Raw genomic sequence first — 18,958 nt, forward strand, 5'->3', positions numbered from 1 at the left:
GATGACTGGGATTACAGCGAGAAATCTGGTACCACCTGGCTGGATGACTCGATGAAGTTCATCGGAAGGCATCGTCCTTCCAGACTTAAGTGTCCAGGGGGAGGATGAGGGGCAGAGTCCCGCCACACCTTCCCTTTCTGCTGCCCCATGGCTTCCTCCCAACATGCTTCATCAGGCTGACTTCCAGGCCTCTGTGGATGGCACCGGGGTGGTTATATACAACACGTCATTAGCAGTGAGTCAACTCAAGCACTGAGGACACAAGATTTCTTCCTGTTTAGACAGATCTCCAGGTCCAAGTCAGTTGGGATGTAACCCACCCGACCTCACCGATTGCCCCAGAGAGGTTATTTGCTAAGTGTTTGCTCTTGAACACATTAGGGACAACAGGAAGGATAATGGTGACGTCCTGGCCACCAAGACCTTGTGGTCTTGTGGAAAACCTGCAAGGCAAACCAAGTCAAGGGCACAGAGGGAAATCAGCCAATAGCGACAGCGGTAGAGAAACCACAGCTGGACGATGGAAGAGCTGTGTGCAAAGGGGGGACCCACCAAGGCGTTCGCAGCAGGTAGAACTCAGGTCTGAAGGACTGACACAGAGACAGTGGCTAGGATATGAAATAGCACAGATGCCTAGAAAGTTCCATTTGGATAGGGCTGGACTGGCTCCCTAACCCCTCCTCCTACTCCTGTTTATATTTTCCTCCCCACCCACGGTTGCTAGAGTCTAGTCTGTTGGCAACTAAACATGTTGTTTGCTCAATACCAACAGTTACAGAGGGATTGGGTGAGCTGGGGTTTGCCTATAGTTGTGATTTGTTTATGTCAATCACATCACTGCACGTGGCTGGGCTTGGGGTCCACAGAGAAAGCCCAGTAATGGTTGTGGAAGACACAGGTACCTGTCGTGGACAAGACTGAGCTGAGCATGTGGGACTAAGCTCCAGTGAACAGTACAAGGCTCAAAGGCGACCAGCAGGCTTAATACAGCCTTTCATTGAAAATGCTGTGTGAGTACAGGGTAAGGACAGAGCATCTAAAGGTCTGTGTGTGTGTGTGTGTGTGTGTGTGTGTTGACAAAAAAAAAGTAGCTACTCCTTATTTCTATTATTTCACTCACTGATTTGATTAAAAGGCACTTACCAAATACAAAGATATGTGTATTTTAAAGACAGTAAGTTTTCTCTTTGAAATAGATCCCTCAGATACAAGACCAGGGTCTTGGTTAAGAGTGAGGAGAGGGACATGGACCCTAAAGCCATCACACGCCTGGGTCCACGGCCCACCACACTGTGCTGTGGGTCCTAGCCTTGCAGGCAGGTGGAAAAATCAGGTGGATGAACAATTCTAATGTTGAAGGAACATAAGAAGTATGCATATTTCTACAATAATACTGAGCTATCCATATTTCTTCATTTTTTTTGCAATGTGAAAAGTGGTTTTGTTTTATTCTGTATTTGGATAATATTTCATCCGATATCCCAGACTAAATCTAGCATGAAGGCGTTGAGCCTTAGGGTCTGATCTTTTACCTCTCTGTATTTGTATTCGTTTGGGGGACATCGTTAGTGTTTACTATATTGTTTGAGGGAGGGAAGGAGGATAAGGGAGAAACAGATTTTTTTATAAAAGTAAAGAAGGAAAGATGGGGAAGGAGGGAGAAAGGGAAGAAAGGAAGAATGAAGGCTGTCATGATATATCATTCATGATTAGATGTTCACAGATGTTCACAGAAACCAGGTATGGTGTTAAGCAGTTTATTAAGTTAACACAGTAGCCAAGCACCAGTGGCTCAAGCCTGTAATCCTAGCTACTCAGGAGTCTGAGATCTGAAGACTGCAGTTCAAAGCCAGCATAGGCAAGAAAGTACATGAGCCTTTTATGTCCAAGTAGACACCAAAAAGCCAGAAGTGGAGCCATGGCTTAAGTGGTAGAGTGCTAGCCTTGAGCACAAAAGCTCAGGGACAGAATCCAGGCCCTGAGTTCAAGCCCCAGGACCAATACCATAAAAACAAAGTAGCACAATAGTAAATAGTGAGTTACAATGTCTTCAGACTCCACCCATCTGCACAGTTTTTGTTTTGTTTTGTTTTTTCCAAAAAAAGAAAGAAAGAAAAAGCCATCCAGCCTGTGCACCTAATTACCCCTCCTCCTAGATCAGCTTTGTAGATCATGGAAGTACAGACAAAGTAATCTCTCCCTCTGAGAAGAGAGCCTTCTCCATGATCCTGGGCCTGGGTCTCCTGAAATGCCCCACCCATCTCCTAGCCTCTTGGCTGCACACAAGGTACAAATATAAAGCACACCCCACCATTGTAAGAATGGCAGAGACATTGGTAAAATGAAACCCGCAACCTCCAGCCTCCAAGCAGTGGCTGAGCTAGATCGGTGTTTAAATCCAAGCAAGTCGGGACCTTGGGGGTGTTCTGCTGTCTGTTCGATTGTTTCTTATAATGAAGCTGTATGTCTGGACGTGAAGGGAATGCCTTTGACATGGGTAAAAAAATGAATGATGCACCATGTTCCCGGGATGAGCGGAGGGACCTCCCGATGCAGGCTGAGCCCTTGTTAATGGGTCGTGCTGTGGCCATCATGTGTGGAATAATTAAACTGTGAGTTCAGTGAATCCCAGTTGTTTGGAACATGATTACAGGACTTCACCCCACCATAATACACACACAGACACACACACACACACACACACACACACACACACACACAGACACAGACACACACACACACACACACACACACACACACAGAGAAGAGAGAGAAACTTTCAAAGGGCTTGTAACAGAACAAAGCACAGTTTTTACTATCACAAAAATCTTTATGGATTGCCATCCTTGAGGTGAAGTTATATCCTTTATGGTCACATTTTGGTAGTTTCCTTAAATTATTGAAGGCATTTCGGAGGGCCTGCACTCTTGGAACAGAGCTGGGAAAGAGGTCCCCGTCCTCCATCTGGAGGTGGGTTAATGATGGTTGTTCCTTGTGCAACACGTCCAGGACACGGAGGTTAATAAAACCCGTAGCTCTTCTTCATGGGTATCAGGGGATGGTTAATGTTCAAGACTGTGCAGGACCTCGGCTTAATGTTCCAAATGAAGAATCGCACTGCCAGACGAGACCATGCCTGATGCCAGCTCCACATATTAGCGTATGCTGGAAGGCGGCCGAGCAAACCAGGAAGTTAGGCGCCTGCCACTGGCTGTGGATGATGGGACCACAACCTCCTTCCTGGACCCTCTTCGAGGTCAGTCAGTCTGACAGGGAGGGGACCTGGGGTGGCCAGTGCCCCACTCTGATTAGCCTCAGGTAATATAGCAAAGTCTCATCAAACCCAGTGGCCACCCTCTTTCTCCCCCTGTTTCTAGAAGAGCGGGAACCATCTCTGTCCTCCTTGGCCGCGTATACACAGAAGGGCCTGGGGTCTGGGTACGTGACTCTGTGCATTTCCTGGCTGTAAACACAAGCCTTGGATCCTGGGAAATTGGAATTCAATCCTATCACCAGCTTGCTAGGGGATGAAATGTCAGTGTCTCCTCTAAACTCAAGTGTTGAAACTCCTCACCCGCGAAGAGAGTGGGGATTACCAGACAGGGTCTTCAGGAAATCGTAGGTCAAAGGAGGGAAACCCTCGTGAAGAGGACTCAGTTCACTTATAACAGAGGTCCAGGAAGATGGAGATCGATTGCCCCATCCACCAGATGAGGCTGCAACAGAAGATCCAGCTATGAATTAGGACGTCAGCCTTTCCCCAGACAGCAAATCTGCCAGCACCTCAGCTTCCCCGCTACAAAAGGTGAAGCGCTGTGGTTTACAAGCCTGTGGTCTATGGTATTCTGTAGCAGTCCAGCCTAACTTAAACCTTGGGCTTCAAGACAGACTAGGTATGTCTTGGTTTGATAGCTATCAGAAAAAGGCCCTGAGATGAGCTGTGAGGGTAAGGTAGGAGTTGATAGAGGATGAGTGGGGAGAGTAACAGGTCCCAGGCTCGGAGCCATTGATGGGTCTGCAAGAGCAATTGAAGGTAATAAAACTGAGGCCCTCTAGGAGGCAGCATAGAGAATGAGTCTCATAGTTGATTGACCTAGAATGAGGGAGCTGAAGTATTCATATACCAGCAACAGATACAGTTAGTTTGAGGCTGGTAGCTGCTGTGGGACTTCTGGCCTTCTTGCCCATGGGCAGAGTGGCCTCCTGCAAACCAAGAAAGCCTTGGGCAGTGTGGTTGCAAGTATGCGTAGTATATGCTGCTGTCAGAGTCTGAAAGGCGTTGAGAGAGATGAGTATTGTTCTAAAGGCTGGAAGTTCTTCCTCTTCAGGCATTCTTGCCTCCTCGCTCTGTCTAGAGAAGGAAAATAGATACTACAAGAGCCCAGTGAATAGGATGTTAGTGACTATGGCTAATAGAAGGATGGGTTTCTTTACTGTTGTTGGACCTGCTGAGAAAGTCTGGTGAAGTTACAATTGAAGACTTTCATCAGGACTTAGATACTCTGCTGTTTGGGAAAATAACTTTTATGGTTGGCATTGAAGGGAAATGGAAGGGATAAATGTTGAGTCTGTACTTTCTTCTCTTGGGCAAGAGGGCAGAGAAGTGATTTCCGTGCGCCATGTTGAAATGGAAAGCAAAGGGAGACTGAAAGGCATTATCACCCAGGCAGGGGTAGACGACTTCCCCCAAATAATGAGTCTGTAACACAGTAAGTCACTGGGAAGGTGACCAAATGTTCCTCAGAATGTGCTCAGCCTCTTGCTCAGAGTTCATCAGAACACAGGAAAGACACATCATGAGAACCATCTCATAACGGCCCCTCCATCTTTCCTTCCATCTCCATCCTTTGCCTCATGTCCCAAGATAAATCCTTTGGAGTGGTGCTGGAGTCTTCAATGACGTGGGCTTTAGGATTTGGAATTGACAAGTGTCTCTGTGGCACTGATGTGTAGGGAGGGGTCTGGGACCTTTGTATTCACCGTGTTACCAGTTCTGAAAGAGGGACATCAAAGAAGGCATCCGAGACTCTACATTTAATGGCCCTGGAGCAGATTTTGTGCATTCCTGGGGTCAGGAACTACTGAGTCTGACCGGCAAACCCTTCACGTGTAGCAGTGAATGGATGAGTGAATGAATGATGCATTGCCCAGAGAAGAGACAGAGAAGAAGAGGAGCTATTTTTAGTGGGAACAAAACCTCACTGCTCCCCCCTTGAATTGTGCTAAAAACTAAGAAGCCAAGTCAGTGTTTCCACGTACCCTGAGATTTCTCTCTTTATTTTCCTAAGTTTCATTCTTGCCTCCACTCTAGAGAGAACGCAGTCCTCCACAGTTAAGAATGAGGAGGGTTTAGTTCAGGCTGTGAGAATCAGTCCTTCCTCTACATCACCTAAAAATTCTCATTTTTTTCCTTTTTCCTTTGGGAGTCACTTTTCCTTCGGTTAATTTGTTGTATAAAGTTTTACATGTATGTCCCTTTTGACCTGGACCTCGGTCCTCTACTTTAGCACTGTCGATAGAGCTGGGATGACACCTCACCTAACTTTTATGTATTGAGATGAGGTTTGAGCCACATTTTTTGCCTAAGCTGGCCTCAACGCTCAATCCTCCAGCGCTCGGCTTCCCTAGTAGATGGTATTACAGGTGCACCCTACCACATCCAGTTCAGCCTGAAAACTGTTGATAGAGAAAATTCCTTCAAATGTCCAGATATAACACTGCATGTCGGGAGTGTCTACCATTCTGCCCAGTGGGTCGGATGACATTCCTTGAGCAGCAGGAACTGAGACAAGAACCTCAAAGAGTAGGATTTGGGGAGGCAAAGATGGAGACGAGCAAGTTCCTGGTCCTGTGCATGGGCAGAGTGGTCCTGATGCTGGGGACGCCATGTGAGATCCCCCCAGGGACCTGGGCTGCCGTGTTTACTGGCCTTCTTTGGTTGCACCCCAGGTGAGAGTTCATAATTCCCTTGTGGGTATTCATTTGGCAAACTCCACACCCCTATCACACTCCAGGACATTTTTCTGCTACAGAAGTTGGGGAACTGAAGAAGATAGTACCTCCGTTAACAGAGAAGCCGGGTTGGTGGGAGAACACAGATGTGTTAGGAAATCCCCTGTACGGAAGGGAACACATCAGAAGGTGCCAGCAACTCTGCCCAACCCTGGATGTCGCAAGGCCTTCCCTGCAACTCTTCACTCTATGGGGGAAGAAACGAAAGGGCAGCCGAGATCACCTGCCACATCAAAGAGCCAGAGTCCATCTTGTGAGTCAGGATTTGACCCAGGGCTGCCTGGTACCAGGGCCCTAGCCTGTCCATCCTAGAGCAGAATCCCTGGCTGGGAAAACAGCCAGGGGCTTAGGATATATCCAAATGTGCCCCGCCAGCCCCCTCTATGGGGGCTGGACCTCCAGACTCAGTTTCCACCCTAAGAGACTCTAGAGATGGAAGGGGAGAGGGCAGGTACCACCTTCTGGTCCCATCACCAACAAGTCTCCTTTCTTATTCCTCTGGTGTCAATCATGAGAGTTCTAGGACCCCACCCTGTCATACTGCTGGCTTCTCTGGCCTTTATCAGACCCCACCCCTGCACCTCTAATCTTTCCGCCCTGCTGCCCAACCTTGGCCCGTCTCTGGCCCCAGCCTGGGCGCCAGTACTATGGCGCCTGGACCTGGACCAACCCAACCTCTTCCCAAGCCTGCCGAAGCCACACCGACCAAGGCTCATAGGGCACCTTGGTGCCTTGGTGCTCCGGGTCACCAGCTGAGCTGCAGCTGAGAGGACCTAAGGACTTGAGCTTTATCTGCAGGAGTTGGAGTGGGCCTGAACTTTGTGTGTCCCTCTGTCGCCTACTTCTGGTGTTAGCCCAGCGTGGCAGCCTTCTTCCCACTTGTTTCTGCCCTCTTGATGGTGCCAGGCTTACTGTGCATCTCACCAGGCCCTCACTTTTTCCTCAAAGGAAAGAGGCTGCCCGTACTCTTCCTATTTTACCAACAAGTTAACAGGCTCGGCAAACTCAAGGCCTCAGACAGTCACTCCATAGTGGCTCGAAAGCCACTTTGTAATGTTTTGCCTCAAGGTTCTCATATATACAATTCAGAGGCTAATAATGCCCAGGGTTCAAGGTTTTGGAAATGTGCCAAGCCTCGACATGGACACATCACGGGCCTAGAACCAGGGATGCTGCTGCTACAGAGTGTCTTCAACAATCACCCTCCTGCCCCTTTTCCTACTTAGAGAGCCAAGTACCTCCCCGGCTGGTGTCTTAGCATCTCTGGTCCTAGACTCTCAGTCTTCGGACTGGCACCACAGCCACTGATCACCTTCTCCCCTTCCTACTCCTCCATGTTCTGCAAGCCACAAGGCCTAGAGGTTTCTGGAGCCATCTTTCTTTTTTAGGATCATGCGTGTAAGGGTTCACGCAGGGCTCCCAGAGTGGTATCTTCACATCATTATTTTTTTCTAAAATTCATACATGTACTTCCCTACCTAGTTTAATATTTTTAAGTCAATCAGCTTACTTTGCAGGAAGAACAATCATACAGTGTAGGATGCGTTTCCCTCTCCATTCTGACCCCCAGATCTACATGAAGTACATTGTTGTTACACACTGGATTTAAATATTAATTTACATCTTAGATATAAATCTTCGATGCTTCATGACTTGAAGCAACTTACTTCCCATCTCTGTGCTGGATAGCAGGATGTACAGAATGTCTTCGCAGGGGCTAGGAATGAGATCAGTGGAGGAAGGACCAGCCAACTGTTTTTGGCACACAGTAGGTGCCCAATCAAAGACTAACAATTCCATTGGAACAGATTTAAAAAATGACAGCAAATTTGGGGACTGGTAAAAGAAGCTTTGAGGAATGCACAGGGAAAGAGGGAAATGGAGCAAGATGGTTTTATCAAGGAACCCAGGAACAAGCCCCCAGCACCTGACGGTCAGGATCTTGGAGATGGCTGAGGGCAAGGTACAAGGGCCATCCTAAGCCAGCCTGTCATTTCCTGGAGAAATAAATGAATTGCTTCCCTTGAAAGCAGGGCTGGGTCTCCTTATCGGGGCTCAGAGTCCACTCTATTTGGGGCTGCCTCTGTGTGTGTGTGTGTGTGTGTGTGTGTGTGTGTGTGTGTGTGTGTGTGTGTGTGTATGTGTGTGTGAGATGCTATATTCCTCAGATCTGTTCCTAGGCAGCTGATTTACCTAGACTTTAGACACAGTGGGGGGTGGATCCCTATTCCCTCCTGGGGTGGGGGGGTTGAAAGTCTCCCACCGAGTCCTGTCTGGGCGCCAGGACACCTGGCACCGCTTTCGGCCATGGAGTTAGGCAGTGTACATTGGAGCCGGAGATAATGTCAGCCCTACTGATTCTCCAGGGTGGTCTGGGAGCGTAAGATCCAAACCAAATTCCCCTTACTCAGATCCTCTGCTTCCAGTGAGAGGAAAGAAGTGGGGGGGAGGGGAGTAAACAGCAGGATGCTGGGGCAGGAGCCCCCCACCCCACCCGAGAGCTCAAACCTGAGTTCATGGGGCTGGGCCGGGGGCTGTGAACACAGCTTGGAATTCGATCTTCTTGAGGATCTTATAGACTCTGAATCTTTTTTTTCTGGGGGGGGGCAGTCCATCTTGAACTCAAGCTTTATCTGCTCAAGGCTACTGCTCTGCCACTTTGAGCCACAGCGCCACTTCTGGCTTTCTGGTGGTTCATTGGAGAATAAGAGTCTCACAGAGTTTCCTGCCTGGGCTGACTTTGAACCTCGAGCCTCAGATTTCAGCCTCTTGAGTAGCTAGGATGACAGGTGGGCACCACCGGCACCCACAGAGTCTGAATCTCTTTTCCCAAGAGATACCCACAGAAGAAGCTGTGCGGAGAATCCAGGAAGAAGGTGCCCAGAGTCAACTAGGCACAGAAATTGTAAGCAGAAGTTGAGATTCAATCTCTGGTCTCAGATCCTCACACCTCCCCCTGAGCCTCGGCCAGGGTGCAGCCTTGTGGCTGTGGGGGGAAAGGGTGGTCTAGTCCAAGGGACGGATACCGGATGATCCGTGCAACCATTGTAGCATGTAGTAGACATGCACTCCTACACAAACAATGCAGCCCCAAGCCTCAGATGGCTGGCATGGCCCTCCCATCTAAATGCTGGGGAGGGAGGCAGGCACCAGTGCTTCAACACCCCACATTGGGAACCCATGGGCCCCCTATGAATTATTCTGCTGAAACCCCTCAAACTGCTTTAGTCACATGACAGCCGTCAAGGGGCGAGTAAAGTAGAACATTCTAGAACCCTCATCATTAACCCCACAAAGCCATCTTGGTAGGATGTCTGCAGTCAAAAGAGACTTTTGTTTTCAAGTCCTGAGAGTGAGTGCACCTTGTCTTGGGGCCATAAATACATATTAAATTGAGCTTTTTTTCTCACTCTCTCATAGTTTTTATTGCTTTGAACCACCACGAAAGGAAAACTCTTTTTTCTGGGAGCTCCCCATTTTCCTCTGAGGGGTTAACCCCTAGTGGAGCCCATTTAAATTGATGTGATTTCTTTAAAAAAAAAAAAACTGTAACAACACTTTGTCCATGTGGACCAACTGTGGCTCAGGCCTTCCTGTATCCAAGCTCCTAGTTATGGGGTCTCCTGGTGCCCCCAACTCTGTCCTGTGTCCTGCAAGACAAATGCACATCTCCACAGCCCCCCATAATTGGAGAGTGGGGCCCAGACTCCTCCATGCAAGAGGCACTGAAGCTTTTCCTCTTTCCATTTCTTGTAACTAAGTAAGGACATGGCTGGGCTCTCCAAGATCTAGATGGGGAAGAGTTCACAGGGAAAGCGCGTGTGCAGAGGGGTTCATTCTGCAAACAGCAGGTGCCTTGCTGCTGGCTTGGATGTTCTTCTGCCTCTCGTCTCTCCACCTGCCTCACCTCCTCTTATTTCTGCAGCTCTTTCTCTCTGACATCTCTCCTGCCTCACGCTCAGATCACACCACATCCCCAACTATAGAACTTTGTGCCTGTCACAAGTGAGCACCACATGTATTTGTGGCTTAAAACAACACTCATGTATGCACCTGTGATTCTAGAGGCCTTTCTGTGTTCTGAAGCGAGCAGGGATGGCTAAGTGGGGGAGGGCTCTGAGGAGAGAATCTGTTGTGTATTTGTAAACATGCTTGTCATCTGAGATTCCAGTGCCCACTCACTGTTGAAGTCACTAAGCCATGCAGTGTACTTGTCTTCCGTCTTCCCAAGCCAAAGCTGCAGGGGCATCTTAGACACACATCACATCCTAGCTCTGTTGATTTTCTTTTCTCTTATCCTCAGGATAAAATCCAACTCCTTGGCCCTAACAGGCTCAGAGCAGCTAAAGCCAGTCTTCACTCTGAACTGAGTTTCCACTCTCAGGCCTACTTTTGCTGTTCTCTCTGCCTAGAGCTGACCGACCCTCTAACAAACCTAGAGGAATTCCTGTTGTCATGTAATAGATTTAAATAAGCCTTTGATAAAAGAGCCTACTGTCTGTGGAGCTCCGTGCTCTGTACTGGGATTCTAAGGAGAACACTCACACTGTGTGCTAGGGGAAACAGATCTGTAACCCAAGCATCAAAATGTGCTGAGACAGACCGGTGAAAGATGCATGAGCCAACTGCTCAGAGGCCCCAGGGAGGAGAAACTATTTGCGCCAGTGGGACCAGCGGAAGTCAGGGAGAGCCTCCCAGCAGACCAAGCTTCTAACCAGAGTCTGGAAGGAAGACTTTCTGTCTGAGTCTTGGCTGCCAGGAAGAGAGACCCAATCATTACTGCAAGATGGAGAGGGAAGAGCTATTTGCTGTCCTGGGCTGTGTGGAGCCGGCATGGATCTGTAACAGCTGTGAGCTGGTCTTCCTCGTGGCTATCCAATGTGGCTCTTATTTTCCCCTCTCCTCTGTTGAGACAGCGAACATGATGGCCAAAGGCTATAGGCTTGGCGATGATGCCTGTAAATACCACACGTTTCCTTTTCTGTGACATGGAACATGGCAGGGCCTACCTGAAAGTATTTCTGTGTAAGTGGAATGAGCCATTATCTATTCAGTGGGCCCCAGGCTACTCAGAGATTGGTTCTAGCTGCGGCACACACCAAAACCTGCCAATTCCTGAGTCCTTTAAAACACAATAGTGCAATATTCATACATATCCACGTCCCCCAAGCATCTTAACTCACAGCCAGTTACAATCCAATGCAAATGTGCTATAACAATACTGATTATACTATATTCCTAGGGAATAATGGCAAGAAAAATAAAAGGACTCATGTTTAGTGTTGATATCAGATTTTTCAACATTCTTGGTTTGTGGTAGGTTGAACCCATTGGTGTGTGCACAACTTGTTGATATGGAAAGGCAATGATCACGTACTTTGAACTGTGCCTTGAACAAAAGCATTTGGTAGTAGGGGCGTGGGCTATCATCTAGCGCAAGGCCCTAGAGACAACCCCGATACTGGGGAATGAGAAACGTGCTCAGCTTTAGTTGCTGTGGTTCTCCTCGTTCTCATGGCTCACCTGAGTCTCTCTGCTCAGCACTACTGTGCCCAGGTCTACTACTGGCCAAGGTCCCGTCACCGCTCCATCAACACCTCTTTTTGCTCTTCATGCTGTCAGTGGCCGGCTCAGCTTTGAGCATCCTCAGTCAGATGGCTGGCAGGATGAACCCACAGTGGCCAGGTGCCCCTGTCTCGGTTCACCCTGGAGTCTAGAAGGACCATCTGCTCTATAACCCTGAGATGGAATGGAAGGACCTGGGGCATGAATCAAACTCCCCAGACTCTAGAAGAGGTCTGGTCTAGTTCCCCCAAATAGCCTAGGACAGGAGAATAACTGGGCAAAAAATAAAAATAAAAATCCATCAGGGTCCACACCACAAGACCTGTAGTCTTTTTGGATATATTTCTTTTCCTTCAGAGACAACGTCAGGGGCAAGAGCCTCCCTGGATGCCATGAGGCAGAAGTGGTCAACGTCTTTGCAGGCTGCGCTGGCCTGTGAGGCCTGCTGTTCCAGAGGGACTGGTTTGGGGTCCTGAGCGTTGGCCAGCCAGGAGGATCAGCTGTGGTTTTGGGGGGCCCAATCAGTCAGGGCTTCACCAGTCAAGTCGGCAGGACCAGTGCCGGGGTTGTGGAAGCCTTTGTGTGTTCCCATCTGCAACCCTAGGCTGCCAAAACATATTGGGAGGATAATGAGAAATCACGGAATCAAAATAATGTCAAGGAAGTAAGTGCTGAAGAGGATAATCAACATCCTTTCTGAATAGATTTCCTGCCAGGGAGATGGGAGCAAAAGGGAACGTCTTACCCCTGGGGCCCGGGCAGACAGTGGTCCTGGAAAGGAGAAAAAAAAATCACTTCCTGGAAGAGTCTTTTAATTGTTCCTTGAAGAGGGAGGCAGGAGCTGCCAAGGTCCGGATGCAGTCCTCATGGCGGGGTATCTCCTATTTACTCAGCATTGGGCAAAGCAAGGGAGCCGCCCCCTGACTTGCGGTACACACACAGTGTCACCAGAGTTTGGCATCTGGGCAGCAACCGCAGTAACCTGGGCTCCCCACACCCTGGGAGATTTGGAGATGCCTACAGGGAATTGGGTTGGTGCCAGCTGTGACAGCTGCCTGGCACCTACCTTAAGGTGTGTTTCAGGCTTTCTCTAACTCTTGCTTTCTTTCCCGACAAATTAAAAACCTGCCTCATTCGAAAAGAAAAAGTTCTTCATCCCTGAGCATCTTAGCCATCCTTTCGGCTGACTGCTTGTCTTAAGTGAGATGCTATCAGCCTGTGGCTCAGGGAAGGGGGCTCAGCCTGTATTTATCTTCTCTTCTCTTCTTCCTCTTTCTCTCTTGCCTCTCTTCTCTCCTCTTCTCCTCTCCTCTCTTCCCTTTCCCTCTCCTACTGTTCCTTTCTCTTCTCTTCTTTTCTCTCTTTCCCCCCCTCTCTCTGCCTGTCTATCCTTCTTGCTCTCTCCTCCCATTTATCAAGAAACCTCCTGGAACGGGGCGGGGGGGGGGCATTCACATTGTCATGAGCCCCCTGGGGAACAAACAATACACCGAGTGTTGACAATAAGGGCAGTAGACCTGACACTGCTGCCCTGGCCTCCTATCCTTCCTCAGAGTCCCTTTGCTGGGCTTCAGCACAAGGGGTGTGCAGGGGTGGAGGCAGCTGGGCTTGGAGAGGGGCTGAGCTCCTATCCAGGGCACCCCCATTTCACTCCCTGCTCTACTTTTCTTCGTGGTCTAACCACAGATGTTTCCTTCAATCTCATATTTGAAAAATCTGCCCCTGGTTTTCATACCATTTCCTGCCAACTCTTTATTATGATCTTAACTGCCATGAAATAAAACCTTTAACCTTAATAAGCATGCCAAGAAGGCTCTCCTTGGGGAGCTGACTGGGCCGTCTCCTCCCGCCCCGATTCTCTAGTTGAAGTGCAAACCCCTTGTTCCTTAGTGTTTTGACTAATGCGTAGAGATTAAAACAAAAAGTAAACACTTTACTCACATAGTAAATTCACTCACTTATTGGGCATTCTTCAAAGTGATTTCTACAACTTATTCAATTCTCCAGCCACTGTAGCAGGAAGCCAGGATGTACACACGTGTACGGGTGTGCGCGTGCGTGCGCGCACACACACACACACACACACACACACACACACACACACACACACACACACACAGGCCATTAAGCAATTTACTCCAGGCCTTAGAGCACTATATTTCAGGGCCAGAATCTGAACCCAGATTGTCTGGCTCCAGAGTTGGGCTCTGGAACATAACAATCGTCCTCCACTAACGCTCAGATGAGAGCAAGGAGAGAGACAAACAAGGCACATGGTAGCATGCTTGAACCCAGACATGAAGAAGCAAAGCCCTTCTGTCCTAGAATAAATTCAACATTGAATCTGACTGATAGTATTCCAGAATCCCCACCCCACACAGGCACCCCAGGACAAGCAGGTGGCCTTTGAAAGACTTCATGGTGTTCCTCAGGGTTACGAACAAACCCTTCCCCAGCACTAAAGATCCCACTTTAGCTGTTCTAACCTGGAAGAGCTGTAGAGTGTCTCCTTATCAGATGCTGGCCCACAACTTATCTCGCCCTGTCTTATCTCACAGATCTCACCGAGCCTTTTCCAAATCTAGCTTCTGGTTCCTGAGCAGCGGCAGCGGATGGAGAGGGTTCAGAAATCCGTAATTCAGGAAGGCAGGAGCCCACTCCGAGCCGCCCGGCTGCTCCAGGCCGGGTTTTTCATAATTGGTTTTCAGAGCGGCCTCTTCCGCGATGTGTAATTGTTAGCAGTTGTAAAAACGATAACTCACATTTTTAAAAGCTTAAAGCTTGCTCTGTGCAGATAAAAACTGTGACAAATTATGTTCCGAAAAATCATAAAAGTGGAGAGAGACATGTTAATAACCAAAGGTGGTGTTTCATTTAGAGGTCAGTCGGAGCTATTAAAGTGGTTGGGAAGCTCAAGCTTTGGCAGAAGTGATTTGACCAAATCACTTATCTCCTCCAGACCATGCCTGAGCATCTCCTCGGCAAAAAAAAAATAATAATACTCCACAGACAGTAATACAGGAGGGCAAGGGGAGCGGGGAAGAGAGACAATATTACCAAAATAAACCCAGCAGACAAGGAGTACCTTTCAGTGCACCAGGGCCAGTTACTACCCGGTTTTCTCCAGTGTCCCCCCAATATTTGAGGGTATGCTCAGACGCAGAACCACCCACATCCCCCAGACCCCCACACATACTGCACAAAGTAACCAGATGAAGATTTATCTATAAAGATTGAACAGCAAATATAAACAGGTGTGAAAGAGGTTGTCTTGTTTTTCCCCAAACCTTTTTTTTTTTTTATTAAATATTTCATCCTTTAGATGAAATAAAGGGAAGTCTAAAAAATGAACACTGTTCGGCCAGGAGGACAGTCTCCAGGGATTTCAGGGCTGCGTGTGGACTGGGAAGGAACTGGATAAAAGTGGAACCCCTGGCTGTTTAATCAAGAGGTTGGGGTGCTCTCATTCAGCGTGCGTTCAAATGATCCACCCTAACCTGTCTCCACAGCCAGATGAAGGTCTCCATCTTAGATGGGACCCATTTACTATAGGGAATCATCGTTCCTGAATTGACCTCTGATTCCCTGGCCTGGAGGGCCAGGCCTCGGGTCTCCTTAGAGGAAGGTGATAACCAAGAAAAATCATAAACTCATGTTTGGCGTGAACTTTTTGGGGGAAAAAAAAGCCTGAACTTTGCGTCAAGATAGCTGAGTTTTGGTTTCTTAACTAAGTAAACGCTCCCTCCACTCCTCTAGGTCTTGCTTTTCCTACCTGTGAAATGGACAGACCTTGCGTCCCTGTGATGGTGTGTCAGGATGGTAGTATCCTGACACCTGCTTCCATTCTCTACCTGGAGCATACCCAAAGGTCTCTGTGTCCATGACAGATCATCAGCAAAATTCAGTCATTTAAAAAAAAAGTCTTACCTCTTATGCCATTGCATTGGCTCTTGTTTCTTAAAGGAGATTAGAGACGCTAAGGCTTTCAGATGGCAGGCTCTGCTACCATGCTTGTTTGTTTGTTTGTTTGTTTTAATGAAAGTTCCATCGGTCATGAGAATCCTGCACTTGATCGCTCTGTTCTGTGGCCAGCAGTTCACGTCAGATCAGGCACTTGGCTTTTAAATATCTATATGATTAGTTACACTATAATGGGGAAAAAAACTTAATGCTGAGAAATTTGAACTTTCAGCAAAGGTCATAAAAATGATTGTTATTTATTCCCAAGCCAGACCAACACACCTAACTCAAGCAAATGTATGTCACTGGGTTGTAGTGCATTAAAAATTAACATAATTATACATTTATTTAGTTCAGTTCTTCATAGGTTTTGCATGCCACTTACATATTGAGAAAGGAGAGAGAAGTAAAAACAGGAAAGAGGACTTTATAATTCAGCACTGAGTCTAAAATGGATTTCTTAACTAAACATGGTAGATTATTTGAGCCAGTGTGGAGGGGGGTGTTGTGGGGGAACTCAGTCATTACAATCTCATTTCTCCCATTCATAAAGATTTCTTACTATTCGTTTTTATTGAAAATGTGATAGATGCTCACCTTTGAGTCCCTGGGAAGAAAATCTAGCTTTGAAGAATTTAATTAATGAAGAAATTGCCTAAATTGCCTTCTGTTTCTCTCTACTAGGTTTTTTAAAAAAAAATGTTTGATTTCATTTAAGTTAGTAAAGCTGCTTATAAGTAGCAAGTATTGGGAATGAATCTCACATATTTTTAATATAGACAGAACTCCGGTTCTCTATTCTTTTTATATTTAAACATATTGTTTTCTTCAAAGGCCTGCAACTATTCATGTGGACAAAAAATACTCATTAGTATGTCCTTGTAAAAGAGATTGTACACCATAACACACACATATACACACACACACAGCCTTGACATAGAAATCGCTAGTAGTCACCATTGCCTTCCCTGCCATGCATTGACTATTCATGTAATATGCTGGACCAGACTGAGAGCAGTATCAAGACGATACTAATAACTTCCCATTGGGACTCATGCTTTGACCTGGTGGGTTTTTGTTTTTCTCCTTTAATAGTGGATGTTGGGATCTTAAGCATGGATTTCCATCTAGCTAGTCAGGATATAAATAGATATCAAAAGCAGAGGCTCCCTGGGCCTTTTGTATATTGAAATGACTTTAGACATGCTTATAGGAAGGGTTAAAAGGGCAGAAGTGGGAGGGGGAGGAACCCTTACATACAAGTGCTCAGATCAGAGATGCCATTATCTGGTGAGTCCTAGAGAAGAGAGACTTCTAGAATTCTACCACCAGTGCATGCTACTGGATCTTGGCATAAGTCATGAAGACTTCGCTTGTTTTAGCAGAAGATAATAATTGTTAAAACAACAAAACCCCCAACCCACCCATGTGGCTTTTTATAAACAGATCGTTTCAATTTGCATCATTTTATATGGTCATATATACATAGCTGTTGAGCTATTGTGATTCTCTGCTAGGACTATCCTAGACACATACTAATTATTACAAATGAGGGAAACCATGGAGCCTATGTTTCTTTGGGACTGGCTTACTTCACTTTGTTTCTTTGTTATTGTTTTTCAATGTACTGGGTGAAGTTATTTCTTTTTTTCTTCCCCTCTCCCCCCCACCCCGCTACCTCCCCCCTCCCTCCCTCTTTGTTTTGTCCCCTGTGGTCACTGTTTTTGATTTTAGTTCCCTGTGTTTTGTATATATGTTTGCCTGATTTGTGGAAGGGAAGGGGAATAACAAATTGCTGAGACAAAGGACAAAGGGTGAAACAATGCAACAGCCATACTCACAAGACACTATGTTGGAAATGGACTTTGCAACCTGGGGAGGAGGGGAGGAGGGCAGAGGGGAGGGAACATGGGAGAAAAAGAGGGAGGAGGTTACAATGTTCAATAAGAAATGTACTCACAACCTTACTTATGTGACCCCCTGACATCACCATTACAATTAAATTAAATTAAAAAATAAACAGATCCTTGATTCTGGGGAAAGTCCATGTGAGACCCTGGGACAGAGTTGAATTGTTTGGTAGCTCAAGGACTGCACATAAAAGCAAGCTCACTCTTACCATACCTGAGGTGACTTTGCTACTGAGCTGCAGTTTCCTTTTGGGTACAATGCAATTTCTATTATCAGCCAAACTGGGTCTTGTTGGTAATCTTCCCGTCAGGTATGATGTTTTCTTGGTATAAGGATGCCCATAGCTTGTCCGGAGTACCTCATCCTCAGTCATCTCTCAGTGAGGCATCCCTTCCCCCGTGACTGAGTATCTTTCTCCTGATACATACTCCGTTGTATAATATGCTTCATAATTGGTGCTTCCATGTTAAATACGATACCCACTGCGGATATGCATATAGTAATAAGTAAATAACAAGCAAACAAAAATAAGCGAAATAAAGTTCAGATGCTTACCTAGTAAGTGCTCGTGAAATAGCTACTCAATCAACAAATGGAAGATGAAGGAAATCAAGTTAAAAAATCACAGTGTGAAAAATACCGTCTTATTATTTAAAGACAAAAAAGTAGATACACACATGCCTATATGAAAAAGGAATGCTTGAATTCGTTCGTTTTCAATCCTTTCCTTATTTTCTTTTTTTTTAAAACAGAAACTACAGTTTAAAATGGAATAAAGCAACAGAATTTTATGCATAAATATAAGTGAATTTTAAGCCTTTACTTGCGCAGAGACAAAATTTGGATTAGAATTGGCAGTCTGTTAATCACTATAGTCAGTGTAATGCAGTGAATAGCTCTGCTTCCTTTATAAGTTAAATTGATTCCTACATATTGGCAACTTGGCAATTTCCTTGAAAAGGAGTTGAATTTATTTGGGCCGTATATTAATATCTTATTACCCTTCTTATGCACCAGTGACACGATCATTATTTCATCTCAGTATGTTTATTAGAGTAAATGCTTTCAGATGTGATATTGGAGAAAATATATCCCCATGTCTAGCAATCCTTCTGGGTAGGTAAGTGTAAAATCTGCCTTCAGTCTATGGTTATAGCTGTTCTTTGCAGACCTATCATGTGTCCAGGGAGCAAATCCCTGCATTGTCCACAGTGAAGCCATGCTGTTCAAACATGACTTCAGTGTGTTCAGATATATCTTCTGCTCAAGTACATATGGTAGGGTCTACCTTAGCACTTTGCTTGTAGGACCTATTGTTATTGATGGATAACTGGTTGACCTGGGCCTAAAAATGTGTTCCCAGATTTGACCTCAGGAATATGACACCATATTTATTGTTGAAAACTTGGAAGATGGACAATGGAAATAAACTAATCTCGGCAAAATTGTAACCCAGACAGATCAACAGGAGCTGGGTTATTTTGCATTGGCAAATAGTCATTGAATTGAT

The sequence above is a fragment of the Dipodomys merriami genome, unplaced genomic scaffold (assembly GCF_024711535.1).
Source record: "Dipodomys merriami isolate MVZ:Mamm:240054 unplaced genomic scaffold, mDipMer1.0.p SCAF_148, whole genome shotgun sequence".
Lineage (NCBI taxonomy): Eukaryota > Metazoa > Chordata > Mammalia > Rodentia > Heteromyidae > Dipodomys > Dipodomys merriami.